Below are 15,438 nucleotides of genomic sequence, written 5' to 3' on the forward strand. Positions count from 1 at the left end.
TTGGTGCATAGTTTTGATGTGAGACCAATTGGACCTTATTCTGGAGTGATTTATCTTGATTCTTGTTGAGTTTCACTTGCTGTTTTAAATTTTTCATCTCATTTGGACCCTAGGCTTGTCCTAGTGGTCTTGGTTCTCATATTTGAGTTTGGCTTTTCAGGTTAAGAGGCAAATGCTTTAAGGAGATTAATGCAAGTTGATTGAGTTTGGTTGCTTGTTGTGAACTAACTTGTTTGTTTTGTATGGTGCTTAGCTCACTTGCTTTGAGCTTGTGCTTTGCACAGATGATTGATTGCATTGTCTGTTGGCTCTTATGCTGTTTGTTTTGACTTTGTGATTGGTATACTGATTGTATTTGATTGATTTCAGGTACATTAGTTGCTAATAGTTCTTTGAGAACTTGATGTGCTGCTGCTTGGTTGTATAAACCAATTGAGGTAGAATTTCTTTTCTCCATGTAGTCTGGAAGACCTGGCCTGTTACTTGGCCAGGCACCTGTCTGAAGTCCTCCTTAAGAGGCAATGATTGTGATTGTTTATTTTTGTCCCCAAGCAGGAAAAGACCTTGATTAAGGCAATTGGCAGACACAAGAGGTGTGTAGTCCACCTCCTGCTATTCTTGTTGAGTCGTCCCTCTGCTCACACCACTGTGTTGATGCATTGGGATATTAACCCAAGATCTTGTACAGTTGTACAGTTGTCAGAGTCATGAGTGTAGAAGGGTTCCCACTTTCTGAACCCACACTCCTTTGTCTGAAGCTCTCCCTGGTCAGGGATAAGAGCTGTGAGGCACACCCCTCACGCACCTTTCATCTGGCTTCACCCTGACTCTCAATGTCAGGGTTAAGAGCTAACACCACCCTGACACAGTTGTGTTGCTTTTGCAACTTAACCCTTGATTGAGCCCACATCTGTCTGTATATAGTGTGTGCTAACTGTGAATCTTTGATTTGTTTTGTTTATGCTTGCATGCTTTGCTTTTTCCTGGTTAGGATTAGCTTGCTGTTGTGCAAGTAGATAGAAACCATAACATAGGGCAATGATGCATGATAACATCTAGGTTTGAGTACAGCTCCCTAGTAGTGTGTCTCCCTTTGTATCTGGTTAGAATTTCTTTCCCGTCCAGGGGAACTACGTCGCCCTGATCCTCATACCAGATGAGGTACGTAGGCAGGAGACCGTGCGAGGTCTCTCCGGGCACTTTTTTTCTTTTTTGTGTGCGTTTGCTTGACAGTTGCTAGGCTCGAGTGCCTGACTCCTTAGTAACTTGTTGTTTGTTTCTTCTTGTGTGTCAGGATATGGATGTAAGACCAGCGATTGGCTGTCCGTATCCTGATTGTGTTTATTTGGTTCGGAAGCCGATGTAAGTCCAGCGATTGGCGTTCGGGTTCCATGTTTGCCTGTGTTTGTGTGTGTCTTGTTTCGGCGTGCGTGAGCCGAACTACGGCAGCTCTGATTCTCGTTCCAGACGAGATACGTAGGCATAGGATGCGATATCCTAGCGAGCCCTCTCCCTTCTTCCTCCACCTGTGTTGTTTTCAGTGTGTGTGTGTGTGTGATGTTTGTTTTAGCAACCTTAACCTATCTTTTAGAGCGTGGATCCCGTCGAGTACGACGGATGCGTAGGGGTGCTAATACCTTCCCTTCGCATAACCGACTCCCGATCCCATTCTCTTTGGTCGCGAGACCATGCTTTTTCTAGGTTTACTCTGAGCGTTTCCTTTCCCTCTTTTGGGATAAATAACGCACGGTGGCGGCTCTGTGTTGTTTTGTTTTAGCCCGCTGGTTGTTTTTCGCGGATGCGACAGCTGGCGACTCTGCTGGGGAATTAACAAGATGTTGACCTGTGCTGGTCCATCTTCCCTAAGCGAGTCTCTCCTAGCGTTCTAGGATAGTTTAGGTTGCTTGTGTTGCTTTATTTATTGCATTTATTATTCTGACTGTGTATATATTTGCATAAATATTTGCATGCATCATACTATCATGTTGCCGTCCTCTATACAGGTGGTTCCGTTGTTTTGGGGTGGGTGTTCTGAGTGTGGTCTCATGTTGCCTCCTTCATGTTAGGTCAACATGTGTTTGGCAATGTGATGTACCATAAGCCGGACGAGGTTCATTTGATAGTGCTCTTCCTTTGTAGGGTACTCCACTCTGGTTGAGTCACTTCATCTGAACTATTGCCTCTGGTGACCGATCATTTCCCGGATCTTTGGTTTAGACGATCTCAGGAGAGCTACAATGGCACACCCGAAAGGGCAAACCCGTTGAGTATCTCTTCCCGATTGTCGAGACTATTATCCGCCTTAGGATGACCTGATTAGAATTTACCTGTGAGGGGAGGGTGATTCGTACAGATGCATGTTCAGAGGGGGACTCAGATGGTGACTATTGGTTCTTTTGATCAGAGTCTTATTTATAAGTCGGATTTATGGCCATTTATTGCTGAGACGCCAGAGTGTTGTCCGCGTTATTTATCAGTGGGGATCCGTTTATTTCAGGATTCCCCGGGACGATTCGGAGATGGTTATGGGTATCTGCTCAGAGTTTGTCTGATGATGATGGTGATGTATCTTCCGTTTATTTCGGATCCCTTGAGATGGATTTGTGGTTATGTATTCCTTCAAATGGTTGTGATCAGTTTAGAGATCAGGGCTGTGACTCAGAGCAACAGATGATCAGATGACATGGAGGATGGCAATGTATTGCATTCATTCATCAGCATCATTACATTTTGCATTTACCTGCATCTAACACATGTTTATCCATATGCAGGGACATTTTTGATCGAGATCCTGGTTGAGAGACTTTCTGCTCAGACATGAGGACCGGTTTGAAGCATGATGTTGCCTACAGTTTCTTCGACCCAGAGATTGGTGTGTTGAGAGATATGATAGCCTTGATTACACCCGACCATGTGGGGATGTTCCGTGAGGCATACGGTGGTATTCTGAAGATGGTTTTCAGGCTCACCGACAGCGACAGGAGCGTCATTCATACACTTCTCCAGTTCTATGACCCGGGGTTGAGATGTTTTGTGTTCCCAGACTATTTGTTGGGGCCTCTGATGGAGGACTATGCTAGTATCCTGGGTATCCAGATCCGAGATCAGATTCCTTTCTTTACCACTAAGGTGGAGCCCGTTGTTATGGAGATCTCTCGTGTTCTTTATTTGAGCCCGGAGATGATCAAGGAGGGTTTGAAGGAGAAGGGAAAATTACCGGGTTTTCATTTGAGTTTCTTGGAGGCCAAAGCCAAGGAATATGCTGCTGCGGGTAACTGGAAGACGGTCTGTGCTTTGATTGCTGTAAGCATTTATGGTGTTATTCTGTTTCCTAATCAGAAGAACTTTGTGGACCATAATGCTATCAGATTGTTTATACAGAGGAACCCTATTCCTACTCTGATCGGAGATGTCTATTACTCGGTTCATAACAGGAACGAGAAGAGGCGTGGTGGCTTGATCCGGTGTTGTGCTCAGATGCTATTCAGGTGGTTTATGGGGTATGTGCCTTCCCGAGGTGCTTTTGCTCATCTCGATCCGACTGTCAAGTGGTCGTTCAGAATGATGGGTTTACGGACTGCTGATATAGCATGGACTCATAACGGTATGGCAGGACGGGATTTCATATGCAGTTGTGGGAGTCTTCCCAATGTGCCTCTTGTAGGAGTTCAGGGTTGCATCAATTACAACCCGGTGCTTCTCAGGAGACAGATGGGGTTTGCTGTGGAGGGTCCTCCTCTCAGTCGAGAGATTCAGGAGTCTTTCTATTTCCCGATTGAGGGCAATCAGGCCAAGCTGAGGCAAGTATTGGATGAGTGGCGTGACATTCAGCGAAAGGGTAAGGTTCCTTATGGCAAGGTCAATAGCCGGTATTTTCCTCTATTTGATGATTGGCTTCGGAAGAGGATCGAGATCACACATCTACCATTTCTGGGAGGTGTTCCTAAGTGTCCTTTGATTGAGGGTCCGCGTTCTTCTGTCAGTATGGAAGAATTCCTCGAGGTAAAGAGAGTCAGAGATCAGTTGCTTGCAGAGAAAGATGAATTGGAGATGAGTGTCGCTCGGATTCAGATGGCTAATCAAGAGATCAAAGTAAGAATGGAAGATCAAGACAAGCGACATGCCCTGGAAGCAAAGCGCTTTGAGATGGATACCGCCTACTATGGGAAGATCAGCCAAGCCTTAGCGTCGTCGACAAAGGAGCACGACATCACGAAGGAGAAGCTAGCCAGAGCTTCAAGGGTCATCGAATATGAGAAGTGGAGGCAAATCCTCGTGAGAGATCAGAGAGATGCCAGAGCCAGAGTCCTTGCTGCAGAATGGGAAGCGGAGAAAGCAAAGATCATCGCCGAGAGAGATCATTACATTGCTGAGAGAGATCATTACTTCAGGCAGATGAAGATTCACCAGAAAGAGGTGGGGAGATTACAGCAGGAGAACACCGAGCTCAGGTTCGCTGCAGAGTTTGCAAGGATGGTTGATGATATAGGGCCTTCTGTGGGACCCTCATCAGGCTAGCCTTTTATTTGTGAGGATTACCGTCAGGCTTGTTGACGGAATTCATTTGCTTGTGTTTCTTTCCTGATTCTGGAGAATTGTATCTGATTTGTATCAGTTGTAATGTATGACTATGGCACTTATTGTGCATTTTGCTATGTGATGGTTATTTTCATTCAGTGATCGATCTTCAAGCTTTATTTGCTTTCCCATATGCACTCACACAGCACACACACATGGTTGGGGGTATTTTGCTAAATCATATATCTCTGATCTGTATGATGAACTCGAATGATGAATGTCAGAATATTGCTGCCGGATTACTATATGTCTCGATGAAGCCAGGATCGAGAGATAAAGTGTTCCTCATGTGGATAAACACTGCATTCATGCATGATCATAATAACTTGTGTTTTATTTTGCAGGTATCAGTTCTAACGTGCTTGATTGTTACAGGAATCATTGCTCGTGCTCGCAGAGTTGTACCTTTGCACTCAACCCGTCCTCACAGATACTTCACGCGACGCAATACTCCCAGATTGATGGATCTCCCAAATACTGATATTCTCGAGCTGAAGGACAAGATGAGCGAACTGATCAACATCATGCAAGGGTTTGCAGTTGGTCAGAAAGCGCTGGCTGACAAGGTTGAGAAGCTCGAGCGGGTTTCAGCGGCAAATAGTGGTGTCAACCTGGATGGTGTCTCCAACGAGGGGCTGGGTGGTTCTCGAGACGGTGGTAAAAGAACAACAGTGGGAATAGTGAATAATGCTGCTGGTTTTGGTGCTGCTGGGGGTCAACCTGGTCAGAATCTGAAGGACAGTCTGTTCCCGCCTTTCTTCGGGGTTGATGATGATAGAGAGGAAGACCGAGAGGCAGATCAGTTCTCTATGCACAATGAACCATTCGGTCAATACGGTGCCTGTCATACCCCAAAATTTACCCATCATTTTTCCTGGAAAAAAAAAATTAATTAATTAATTAATTAATTAATTAATTAATTAAATAATTAAAATAAATAAATAAATAAAATATAACAAATTATTTTGGACTTGGGTCTCCCTCATTCCAAGCCCATTACCCACAAAATTAGTCTATAAATACTGAAGTTTCAGTAGAGGAAAAGGACTTGGAGTTAGACTTAGAGTTTACACTGGGAGATTCACTGGAGAAAGAAGGAAGAGAAGCAAAACACTCTGAGGTTTCCTTGGAACAAAACCTTAAGGAAAAAGAAAGAGAGAGAACAGAGAAGGACGGATAGAAACTTTGGCATAGGAACCCTGCCAACCCGGAGAATTCAGAATAAAGAAACCCTGAAGGCAGCTCATCCGCCCCGAAGCCATCGCCGCCCAATTCCCGCCGCCTAACTCATTCCGATACCACAAGTGGTCAATCCCTTCAACCTTGAATTGGCAAACAGGTTTGCGTATCTCTATTGTTTATACTTTCAATTGGCCATATCTACACATATAATGCATCATGATTAAATGTTGATATATAATTTGCTTTCGTATGTGAATTTAAATATGCCTGAATACCCTGAATGTTTGACCATGCTGTTCCTGTGATAAAATGCCATAAAGTTCAAGGTTCCTAACATGGGGCTGTTTTTCTCAAAATTCAAAATCCGTGGCCGTTCGCCTGGCCTTCGCTAGGCGAGGCAGAGGCGAACGAGACAGTACCTGATTTTTCTAGTCTGTTTTTTTTAATGTTTTTATCATAGCCATGCATTATTCATCCTATCCTATTTACTGTTGCGATATTTTTCCGGTGTAATCTTCGATTGCACCCTGATTTGGTATTCTGACATGTTTCTTTTTGAGCTTCGAAAAGGTTCACATATCCCAGGAAAAGGTTATTGGCTAGGTATTCCACTTTATTTGTGGGATACCCTTGTGGAGTTTTCACCCTAAATTACCTAATTAATTTGATGTATTAATTTAATGTATTAATTTTAATGTATTAATTTAATGTATTAATTTTAATGTATTAATTTTAATGTACTAATTTTAATGTGGGAGAATTCCTCCTAATCACCTAATTAATTGTAAAACTTTGCCTTTGAATAAGTGATCTTGGACCTCTCTTTGTTGCCTTACGATTACGATATTACGGTCATGTCCCGCGAATGTGGGGATACCCTTAGCAAAGACCCTTCGGTTAAATCATCATAAAATAAATTATAGTCCCTCGGATGTTGCCTTCGAATATACAACTTTGTCCCTCGATGACCCTCCGATGTTGCCTACGATTAAATGATGATAGTCCCTTCGAATGCTAAGGTATCCTCATAACTGTTGCCTTCAATGACCAATCGATGACCCTACGATGACCCTTTTACATCCAAAGGATAAAACTACTTATTTCTCAATAATAAGGACAGTTTTACCCTCATAAGGATAGGAAATGCCCGTAAAGACCTTGGGTCGGTATAACTCTTAATTGCTGGCTCACAACTTAAAACACTTTTTCGCACCTCACACCTTTCAAAATACCTTTAGAAAATCACCACTTGGTATACATTCATACTAGAATCATTACCGAGTTATATTTTTCTAAACAATTTTCAAAACTAAACGAGATAACCACTTTGTATACATTCATACAAGAATCATTACAAAGTTAAATTCTCTTTTCAAAACAATTTTCCAAACAATTCACAAACACTTTTTTTAGACAAAAATAATATAAGTGATCGAGCAATTAAGAGCCCATGGATAACCATGGATACAAAGGGTGCTAACACCTTCCCTTTGTATAATGTACCTCCCGAACCCAAAATCTAAATTAAGGTCTTTCCTGTTCTTTTCCACCTTTCCTTATTGGATAAAAGAAAAGTCGGTGGCGACTCTTGCTAACCGCGACATTGCGATTAAAACCACAAAAAGTCCAGTTCACCGTATGACAGAACTGGCGACTCTGCTGGGGAATATTTAAAAAGAGAGGTTACCTTAAAAACAAGATCACTTATTCAATTTGTCTGATTTATTTTTAAGGGATTGCTTGGGTATGTTATGCTTGAGTGAAAGATCCTACACCCGGATCTAGTGTACCTTAGGTAAGTAGCAAGAGATCATCGCGACTGTCCGGCGTATACTGGAATGGTCAAAATGATGGCTACGGTTAATGTGGCACTTTGGATGTCCTGATGTTCCTCATGTTAGTTGAGGAAATATTTGGCATTCGCGTGGTGTCATAAAAGCATTAACCAGACCTTTAGAACCCTAATTGACTCATCCTGGCCATTAGAAAGTAGTGAGATAACTGGCTTCGGTTCCGACTGGAGTTGGTTGAGACTCGATACTACACTCTTTGAGATTGGACTTTAGGGAAGCTTCGGTCAACCACTTGGTGTTGCACTGAAGTGGACTTAAGGAAAGGTCAATGATTTGAGATCCTTCTAGAACCCGGTTACTATTCTAAGACAGGTTGAACCCACCAAACTTCAGTGGGGAGGGTACTTACCTATGGAACTCATGCAAGCCTTAAAACCTAGGAATGATTGTTGTATGACTTGCTTATGCTTGTTATTTGTTTAATATCATAATATCATAACATCATAACATCATAACATCATAACATCATAACATTATGACATTGCACTAATCACTTCGAGGACTTAGGGATTTAACTTGGCTCTATTTTGTAAGGCTATGGCTCCCAGGAAGACTATCCGGATAAATTTTGTAGTCATCTCTCCTCAACTCAAGGATTTAGTGTCAGAACTTCCTGATCAGGCTCAGTTCGTCAAAAAGCATGGTTCTCTCCTCGATTTGGTTACCACTGGTTTCAAAGAAGATATGATGAGAGTCCTATTCCAGTTCTTCGATCCTAAACATCATTGCTTCACATTCCCAGATTATCAGTTGGTGCCCACATTAGAAGAATTTTCCCAGCTGCTTGGGATACCTATTCTTGATCAAATACCTTTCAGTGGTTTAGAAAAGATTCCGAGGTCCGAAAAAGTTGCCGCAGCTTTACACATGACAAAGTCAGATATTGAAGCTAATTGGGTAACAAGAAGTGGAGTTAAGGGTTTACTTGCCAAATTTCTGATGAATAAGGCCCGAGAATTCTTAAAAGTCATGAATGTCCATGCTTTCGAGGAGATTCTAGCATTACTAATCTATGGTTTGGTGTTATTCCCTAATCCAGATCAATTCATAGATATGAATGCTATTCAGATATTTCTCGCTCGTAACCCTGTGCCTACCTTGCTCGGCGACATTCTGCATTCCCTTCACACTCGTACTATGAAGAGGCAAGGGACTCTCATGTGCTGCATACCTTTATTATCCAGGTGGTTTATTTCGCACCTTCCTCAGTCAGTCTTGAAGAATGAGCAAAGTTTGAGATGGTCTCAAAGGATAATGTCGCTCTCCCACTCAGACATCCGTTGGTGTCCTCATTTCAAAGAAAACAATATCATCATTGACCGTTGTGGAGAATTCCCTAATGTACCACTCATGGGGATAAGAGGAGGTATTACTTATAATCCTGCTTTAGCCCTACGTCAGTTTGGTTGTGCTCGAAGAGATGGTCCACATGAAATAATTATACAAGGCACGGTGTTTGACTATGATAACGATTCCCAAGGTCTCCGTCAAAGATTTGTGCGAGCTTGGGGCATGGTGAAAAGAAGTACTTTAGGACAGAAAAACTCTATTCCTATGGAACCTTATCTCAGATGGGTCCGCACAAGAGCTCGTGAACTTGTCATGTCATATCTGGCAGTCGGACCACTGATTGTTGAACCAGAAGCTGAAGGAGGTACTCCTCAGATCGTTCCTTATCCAGATATGCATACCGATGTTGAAGAGTTAAAGAAGTCCTGGATCCAGTTGAGAGAGGAAAGGGATACTTTTGAAGCCCAGTTCTGTGCTACAAGGAAGAAGGTGTTAGAGCTCACCGGCCAGCTTAATGAGGAACGAAGACTCAATACATATCTTCGCCCAAAAAGAAGCCGTCCCTGGGAGACCTGAGCTTTTATTGTATTTTACTTCTTATTATAATGAATATTAATCAAATATTATTAATAAAAGTGGCTTTCTTTTTTGGTAGTTTATGCAAAATTAAATTCCAAAAGTCCTTGAAAACATTTCATACATTGCATAGCATAACATGACATTGCATAACAGGTACTCTAAAAGGATCAGTATTCTCACGGTTTTCCTTCAAACAGAAAAATGGACCTCGAACAAACTGTCAAAGATCTCCAGGCTCAGAATGCTCAACTCCAGGAGATGATCTTGAACTTATCCAAGGGGCAGGAGGAACTAAAGACTCTCTTGCTCAAGAAGAAAAAGGACAAGAAATCTGTGAAGCACATTAACCCGGGAAGAAGGCAGTTTACGAAGATCAATATGACTTTAGCACAAGCACTGCAGGGTATGCTAAAAGTAAATTTAATTACCCTCAGAGATCCTCCTGCAAAACCCAACACTACTTCTCCTCGTTATAATCCCAACGCCAGGTGTGCCTATCACTCCGATAGCCCCGGGCATGATACGAATGATTGCTGGTCGCTGAAGAACAAGATTCAGGATATGATCGACGCTGGGGAATTTGAATTTGATCCTCTGGATATTCCTAATGTCATCACTGCTCCTATGCCCGATCATGACAAGACTGTTAATGCTGTAGAAGATGTGAATAGCGATTGCAACTTGGATAATTGGAAGGCTGAAGACACTATTCCAACTTCCTTTAGTCAGGAGTAATTGTTTGTTGTTTATTCAATGTATCAAATTTGGTTAAATGTTTTGTCATTCTCATAAGCATATTCATATTCAATAAATCAATGGACTTTTTGCATTCAAATATTGCGCTCTTTATCTTTCCTGTCATTTTTCAAATAAGCTATGCTTTCTTGCACACACTCACGTAACAAATTGCGTATCCACATCCACTCTGGATCCTGTTGATAATAGTTCTGCTACTGTTCATTATGACTTCGAAAATCCGATCTACCAAGCCGAAGATGGAAGTGAGGAAGATTGTGAAGTACCTGAAGAACTTGCCAGACTGTTACTGAAAGAAGAAAGGACTATACAGCCGCATGAGGAGTCAATTGAAACTGTCGATCTGAGTACTAAAAGTAGACAAGAAAGAAGTCAGAAGCCTCTTGGGGCACTTGAATTACATTGCCCGGTTTATATCCTACTTGACTGCTACTTGCAAACCTATCTTCAAATTACTGAGGACAGTCAAGAGATGATGAATGTCAGGAAACTTTTGATAAAATCAAGAAGTGTCTCCAAGAACCTCCAATTCTGACACCACCAGTTGAAGGAAGACCTCTAATCATGTATTTGACCGTGTTAGAAAATCCAATGAGGTGTGTTGGGGCAACATGACGAGTCTGGTCGAAAAGAGCATGCCATATACCGCCTTAGCAAAAGGTACCGACTGTGAAACAAGATACTCATAGCTCGAGAAAGCTTGCTGCGCTTTGGCTTGGGCTGCTCGCCGACTAAGACAATACATGTTGAATCATACCACTTTATTGATTTCTAAGATGGGTTCTATCAAATATCTATTCGAGAAACTTGTTGTCTCCTGAAAGAGTTATCACTGATAATAGTGCTAATTTGAACAACAAGATGGTTACTGCACTCTGCACGCGGTTCAAAATAAAACACTCTAATTCTTCTCCGTACCGGCCAAGGATGAACGGCGCCGTGGAGGCTGCTAACAATGTCCAGAAGCTTATACAAAAGATGACAGTAATGTACAAAGACTGGCATGAGATGTTACCATTTGCTTTTCATGACTATCGCACTTCAGTACGCACTTCGACAGGGGCAGCTCCGTTCTCTTTAGTCTATGGAATGGAAGCCATCTTACCAGTGGAAGTTCAGATTCCCTCGCTAAGAATCATGAAAGAGGCGGGCTTAGATGAAGAGGAACGGATTCAGACTCGACTCGATCAGATAAATTTGATTGAAGAGACTCGCGGCTGTTTGTCATAGGCAGATATAACAAAAACGCATGACCCAGGCATTCAACGAAAGGGTCAAGCGACAAGTGTATCAAATTGGCGACTTGGTAATCAAGCGTATCGTGCTACCGCAAACTGATCCCAGAGGCAAATGGACTCCCACGTACAAAGGGCCATTTGTAGTTAGGAAGGTATTCTCTGGTGGAGCCATGATACTTGCTACAGTGGATGGCGAAGATTTCCCGCATCCCGTGAACGCGGACATAGTTAAAAAATACTACGCATGAAAAAGACCCGCTAGATCGACGTATCTAGGCAAAAGTAAGGGCATCCCGGCGAACCAAAAGGGTTCGGGCAAAAATTAGGGATATATATAAAAAAAAATGTACACCCGGCAAGTCGAAAACCTGAAAAGGTGGCTTGGGCAAAAAAGGGTATCCTGGTGGACTGAAAACCTGAAAAGGCGGTCCAGGCAAAAATTAGGGATTAAAGCGTATGACTATGTCCCGTTCTCAGTCAACTTTCATCCAAGTTCAAGGGATTGACCAAGCCAATCACTTCTATCCGACAGCAGGGGATGAGATGCTTGAAGACATAATGACAGTAGTAGACTTAAAATCAATAAGACTTTTCTGCATAGCTTTCTCTTTGTTTTTGACAATTTCCTCTTACTAGGATTTCTGTCTCCTTGTACACAAATTACCTGTTCATAGGCCTCCTTTCAAAATCAATGCAATTCATTTCAAAAAAAGATGCTTTTGTTTTACTTTTTCTGTTTTGTTTGCGTAAATGTCCATTGATTTAATTTGAATTAATATGTGCATTTGAATATGATAAATGTTTACCAAAATATATGCGTAGAATAGCAATAGCAATTACTACCCGACTTCAGGATCGAGGAGAAGGTCTAACCATGCTTCCAATGAATCCGCTACCAATTCTATTCCCCCGGCAAGTCTGTTATTCCTCAGAAGAAATTAGCAGTATTCCCCGGCACAGCCAGTTACTCCCCAACAGAGGTCGGCATCATCAGACAGATTGATCATCTCATCCATCCCCAGCCAGGCTCTGTTGAATATCTCTACCATCAGACAGAAATCAGAACCCCCAGCCGAGAGAGGGTCCTCAACACGAATATCTCCAATCAGTAGATGGGGATTTATTTTCCCCAGTAGAGTCCCCAAGCAGAACTTCTCATACGCATAACTCATTCATTGCATCATTTCACAGCATACGCATGCATACAACATTCGCATTTATTTTCGAAAGCATAAAACATCTCATGCATCATGACATGGCATAAAGCTAACTTTTCTTTGCAGGTTAATTATCCTCCTGATATAGTCAAAGTAAAAGGCTCATTCAGGCAGACGCCTTTATCAATCACAGACAAGATTCAGATACATATTCCAGATGCAATTCATGGGAACATTCATTCTGACAACACTTCGATATCCTCCTAGCGATGGCATCTTTAAGCCCATCCCAAACATTTATTGCAAGTACAACGTATACAGATACAGCCTAACATACGGTTCATTCTGATTCAGCTCAACATATGACTCCTTCAACTCAGATACGATCTAGCATACGATCCATTCTGACCTTCGACAACTCAGATACGATCTAGCGTACGATCCATTCTGACCTTCTTCAACTCAGATACGATCTAACAGACGATCCATTCTGACCCTCAACAACTCAGATACGATCTAGCGTACGATCCATTCTGACCTTCTTCAACTCAAGTACAGTCTAATGCACGACCAAGTTAGACCTTCATCTGACCAGATGCTACCTTCGGACAGGTACATTTCTGGATGGTAGTCCAGTATACGGCTACTCCCTTTCCCAGATGCTACCTTCGGACAGGTACATTTCTGGATGGTAGTCCAGTATACGGCTACTCCCTTTCCCAGATGCTACCTTCGGACAGGTACATTTCTGGATGGTAGTCCAGTATACGGCTACTCCCTTTCCCAGATGCTACCTTCGGACAGGTACATTTCTGGATGGTAGTCCAGTATACAGCTACTCCCTTACTCAGATGCTACCTTCGGACAGGTACATTTCTGAATGGTAGTCTAGTATGCGGCTACTCCCTTTCCCAGATGCTACCTTCGGACAGGTACATTTCTGGATGGTAGTCCAGTATACGGCTACTCCCTTTCCCAGATGCTACCTTCGGACAGGTACATTTCTGGATGGTAGTCTAGTATACGGCTACTCCCTTTCTCAGATGCTACCTTCGGACAGGTACATTTCTGAATGGTAGTCTAGTATACGGCTACTCCCTTTCCCAGATGCTACCTTCGGACAGGTACATTTCTGGATGGTAGTCCAGTATACGGCTACTCCCTTTCCCAGATGCTACCTTCGGACATGTACATTTCTGGATGGTAGTCTAGTATACGGCTACTCCCTTTCCCAGATGCTACCTTCGGACATGTACATTTCTGGATGGTAGTCCAGTATACGGCTACTCCCTTTCTCAGATGCTACCTTCGGACAGGTACATTTCTGAATGGTAGTCTAATATACGGCTACTCCCTTTCCCAGATGCTACCTTCGGACAGGTACATTTCTGGATGGTAGTCCAGTATACGGCTACTCCCTTTCCCAGATGCTACCTTCGGACAGGTACATTTCTGGATGGTAGTCCAGTATACGGCTACTCCCTTCCCAGATGCTACCTTCGGACAGGTACATTTCTGGATGGTAGTCCAGTATACAGCTACTCCCTTACTCAGATGCTACCTTCGGACAGGTACATTTCTGAATGGTAGTCTAGTATGCGGCTACTCCCTTTCCCAGATGCTACCTTCGGACAGGTACATTTCTGGATGGTAGTCCAGTATACGGCTACTCCCTTTCCCAGATGCTACCTTCGGACAGGTACATTTCTGGATGGTAGTCTAGTATACGGCTACTCCCTTTCCCAGATGCTACCTTCGGACAGGTACATTTCTGGATGGTAGTCCAGTATACGGCTACTCCCTTTCTCAGATGCTACCTTCGGACAGGTACATTTCTGAATGGTAGTCTAGTATACGGCTACTCCCTTACTCAGATGCTACCTAGTGTACGGTACATTTCTGAAGTGTAGTCTAGTGTACGACTACTCCCTTTCATCATCAGATTCAGCCTAACGGACGGCTCTCTCTTCAACTCAGATACGATCTAGCGTATGGTCCATTCTGATCCTTTATCCCCAACATCATATGACACACTCCGACTCCCCAGCGAAGTCGGCAGCCTAATGGATGACTCATTATTCGGTCTAATGTACGACCCAGTGTGGCACCCATGTCTTCAAATTGGCCTAATGTACGGCTCGATCTGAAGCTTTCGTCATCAAACCTCCCGGATGGCATCTTTAAGCCCATCTCCATCAAGACCAACTGTCGATCCTCAAGTGCAAATTTTTGGGGCATTCTAGTGTTCAATAATCTTCCACCTCCAGACCGCGAATGGCATACACGCCATCCTAACTCTCTCGGTTCAAGAATATTGAACAGGGGCAGCTGTCATACCCGAAAATTTACCCATCATTTTTCCTGAAAAAAAAAAAAAAAACGAAATAAAAAACGAAATAAAAAAAAAAAAATTTAATTAATTAATTAATTAATTAAATAATTAAAATAAATAAATAAATAAAATATAACAAATTATTTTGGACTTGGGTCTCCCTCATTCCAAGCCCATACCCACAAAATTAGTCTATAAATACTGAAGTTTCAGTAGAGGAAAAGGACTTGGAGTTAGACTTAGAGTTTACACTGGGAGATTCACTGGAGAAAGAAGGAAGAGAAGCAAAACACTCTGAGGTTTCCTTGGAACAAAACCTTGAGGAAAAAGAAAGAGAGAGAACAGAGAAGGACGGATAGAAACTTTGGCATAGGAACCCTGCCAACCCGGAGAATTCAGAATAAAGAAACCCTGAAGGCAGCTCATCCGCCCCGAAGCCATCGCCGCCCAATTCCCGCCGCCTAACTCATTCC

Source organism: Lathyrus oleraceus, chromosome 7 (genome assembly GCF_024323335.1).
Source record: "Lathyrus oleraceus cultivar Zhongwan6 chromosome 7, CAAS_Psat_ZW6_1.0, whole genome shotgun sequence".
Lineage (NCBI taxonomy): Eukaryota > Viridiplantae > Streptophyta > Magnoliopsida > Fabales > Fabaceae > Lathyrus > Lathyrus oleraceus.